This window comes from Erinaceus europaeus, chromosome 23, assembly GCF_950295315.1.
Source record: "Erinaceus europaeus chromosome 23, mEriEur2.1, whole genome shotgun sequence".
Lineage (NCBI taxonomy): Eukaryota > Metazoa > Chordata > Mammalia > Eulipotyphla > Erinaceidae > Erinaceus > Erinaceus europaeus.
The window spans coordinates 3,878,415-3,882,429 of NC_080184.1; positions in this window are offsets into that span (position 1 = coordinate 3,878,415).

Here is a 4,015-nt window from a genome sequence, read left to right on the forward strand (position 1 = left end):
ACGGACGGACAGGGTCACCCAAAGCACGGCCAGGGGCCTGCTCAGAGCGCCCCGAGCCAGAGCTTCATGAGTGGTTAAGGCAGGGTTGCAGGTGTGTGTGTGTCCCTCTCCCCTTCCCCTCTTAAATTTCTCTTTGATTCTATCAAATCAATGAACCGTTTCAGTTGTTATTTATTAGAGGCAGAGAGAACCTGAGAGGGGAAGGGGACGCAGAGAGGGAGAGAGGCAGAGAGTGACACCTGCAGCCCTGCTCCCTCCCTCGCGAAGCTTTTCCCCCTGCAGGTGGGGGGGGGGCTTGAACCTGGGTCCTTGTGCACTGTAACAGGTGTGCCACCACCCGGCCCCCAGGAATCTTTCTGTCTCTTCCTCTCTATTTCTCTTAAGATTCTATCAAATGAGTTAATTAACTAGGGTTCAAGTCCCCGTTTGTCACCTGAGTGGCGGGTGGGGGGGAAGGGGAGCTCTAGGTGTCTTTCTTAACGCTCCTCTCCCGTCTCAATTTCTCGCTGTCTTATCTAATGATAATAATAATAATAATAAGGAGCTGCGTAGTGGCACACCTAGTACCAGGCACAAGGACCTGCACAAGGATCCCGGTTTGAGCCCCCGGCTCCCCACCTGCGGGGGGGGGGGGGGGGGTCTGCTTCACAAGCAGTGAAGCAGGTCTGCAGGTGTCTCTCTGTCTCTCTCCCTATCTCCCCCTCCCGTCTCAATTTCTTTCTGTCTGTCCTATCCAATAAATTGGAAAAAAAAAAAAAAGTCCACCATGGTCCAGGAGGTTCCTGGAGCCTCTACAAAATAGAATTAATTCAGCAGTGATAGGGCTTTGGACTCTCAAGCATGAGGTCCCGAGTTCGATCCCCGGCAGCAGCTGTGCCAGAGTGATGTCTGGTTCTTTCTCTCTTCTCTGATCTTTTTCCTGAATAAATAAAATCTTAAAAAAAAAAAAAATACTGGGAGTCGGGCGGTAGCGCAGCGGGTTAAGCATACATGGTACAAAGCACAATGACCAGCAGAAGGATCCTGGTTTGAGCCCCCGGCTCCCCACCTGCAGGGGAGTCACTTCATGAGCAGTGAAGCAGGTCTGCAGGTGTCTATCTTTCTCTCCCCCTCTCTGTCTTCCCCTGCTCTCTCCATTTCTCTCTGTCCTAGCCAACAACAACAACATCAATAACTAACAATAATACTATAACAATAAAACAATAAGGGCAACAAAAGGGAATAAATGAATAAATAAATAAATAAATAAATAAAAACATACTCCAGGAGCAGTAGATTCATAGTACTGGTACCGAGCCACAGTGATAACCCTCTCAGAGGTAAGAAAGAAAGAAAGAAAGGAAGGAAGAAAGAAAAGTTAAAAAGCAGTAGCCCTGGAAGAATCTGGAACAAACAAATGTCACCTGTCCTCTTGAGGCTGAGCAAGAAGTCTGCCTGCCAAACTGTCACAGCCATGCCCGGCCCAGCTTGGCACCAGGGTTGGGAGGGGCAGGCCTGGGTAGCTCCACTACCGTGGGTCACCCTGCAAGGTGACGATGACTCAGGCCTGGGCATCCAAGGCCACATGTGTCTGTCTGCAGGGACAGTCAATCACAGAGCCGGCCTGGGCCACCTCCTGCCTCAGCCAGGAGACCCAGGTGGAATTAAGGACAGAAACAAGGAGCCAGGGGACACCGTAGTGGCTCTGCAAAAGACTCTCTGCCTGAGGCTCTGAGGTCCCAGGTTCAATCCCCAGCACCGCCGTCAGCCAGAGCTGAGCAGGGCTCTGGGCTCTCTTTTTCCCTTCTGTCTCTCTCTTTCTCTCACTAAGATAAAATAAGAAAAATATTGAAGAAACAAATAAATCTAGCGGGCTGGGGAGACAGCAGGATGGTTCTGTAAAGAGACTTTCCTGCCTGAGGCTCCAAGATCCCAGGTTCAATCCCCAGCACCACCGTCAGCCAGAGCTGAGCATTGCTCTCTCTGGTGTCTCTTCCCTCTCTTTGTGTCTCTCATTAAAATAAATAAATAAGGGTGTCGGGCTGTAGCGCAGCGGTTAAGCGCAGGTGGCGCAAAGCACAAGGACCGACGTAAGGATCCCGGTTTGAACCCCGGCTCCCCACCTGCAGGGGAGTCGCTTCCCAGGTGGTGAAGCAAGTCTGCAGGTGTCTGTCTTTCTCTCCCCCTCTCTGCCTTCCCCTCCTCTCTCCATTTCTCTCTGTCCTATCCAACAACGACAACAACAACAATAACTATAACAATAAAACAACAAGGGCAACAAAAGGAAATAAATAAATAAAATAAATATTTAAAAAAAGTCTTTAAAAAAATAAATAAAATATTTTATATATGTATCTAGCTAGATAAAATAGGGCTGAGGAAACAGCATGAAGGTTCTGTTAGAAGACTCTCCTGCCTGAGGTTCTGAGGTTCCTGGTTCAATCCCTAGCACCACCATCAGACAGCTGAGCAAGGCTCTGGTTAAAAAAAAAAAAGAAAAAAAAGGGAGTTGGGCGGTGGTGCAGTAGGTTAAGCGCACGTGGCGCAAAGTGCAAGGACCGGCACAGGATCCTGGTTTGAGCCCCCGGCTCCCCACCTGCAGGGGAGTCGCTTCACAGGCGATGAAGCAGGTCTGCAGGTGTCTGCCTGTCTCTCCCCCTCTCTGTCTTCCCCTCCTCTCTCCATGTCTCTCTGTGCTATCCAACAATGATGACATCGATAACAACAACAATAACTACAACAATAAAACAACCAGGGCAACAAAAGGGAATAAAAAAATATCTAAAAAAGGGAAAAAAAAATCTAATAATAGCACTCTTGTAACCACGTGCAAAGATCTAGGTTCAAGTCCCCAGTCCCCATCTGCGGGGGGGGGAGCTTCTTGAGTGGCAAAGTTCGGCAGGTCTCTCACTCACTCCCCTGCCTCTCTCAATTTCTGCTTTTTCCTTTCTTTCTTTCTTCCTTCCTTCATTCCTTCCTTTCTTTCTCTTTTCTTCTCTTTCTCCTTCTTTTTAAGATCTTTATTTACTGGATAGAGACAGCCAGAAATCAAGAGCGTAGTGGGAGATAGAGAGGAAAGGGAGAATGAGAGACACCTGCAGCCCTGCTTCACCATTCGCAAAGCTTCTCCCTGCAGGTTGAGATGGGGCTTGAACCCGGGACCTTGCCCATTGTATCATGTGCGCTCAACCAGGTGTGCCACCGCCTGGCCCCAACCTCACTGTTTCTATGCAAAATAAGTACAAGGACTTAAAAACAGTGTGTGTGTGTGTGGGGGGGGAGGGAGATACCGTCATGGTTCTGCAAGGTGACTCTCCTGCCTGAGGCTCCAAAGGTCCCAGGTTCAGTCCCCTGCACTACCATCAGCCAGAGCTGAGCAGGGTTCTGGTATAATAAATAAAATAAATAATTTTATTATTATTATTATTATATTTTATTTTCCCTTTTGTTGCCCTTTTTTATTGTTGTTAAATCGAATGGAGAGAAATGGAGAGAGGAGGGGAAGACAGACAGGAGGAGAGAAAGACAGACACCTGCAGACCTGTTTCACCACCTGTGAAGCAACCCCTCCCCCTGCAGGTGGAGAGCTGGGGGCTCGAACCGGGATCCTGATGCCAGTCCGTGCACTTTTCTCCATATGCGCTTAACCCGTTGCGCCACCTCCCGGCTCCCACCCTCTCCTTTTTTTTTGATTGATGTAGTAACAAAAGAAAGAGAGAGAGAGAGAAGCAGAACACTCCTCTCTCTCATGCGATGCCAGAGATCGAACTTGGGAAATTCATCCCTGAGAATCCAAAATGCGTTATCTATCCACTGCACCAACTCGTGGGCCATTTATTTATTAATGAGAGAGAGACAGAGTGTGTGTGTGTGGAAGAGAGAGAGAGAGAGAGAGAGGACACGAACCAGTGAACCAGCAGGCATTGAACTCAGGACCGTATGCTTGAGAGTCAAAACACTTTATCTCCTGAGCCAATTCCTGAGCTGCTTATTAATTTATGAATGACAAAGAGAGAGAGAGAGGACAAGCCAGAGC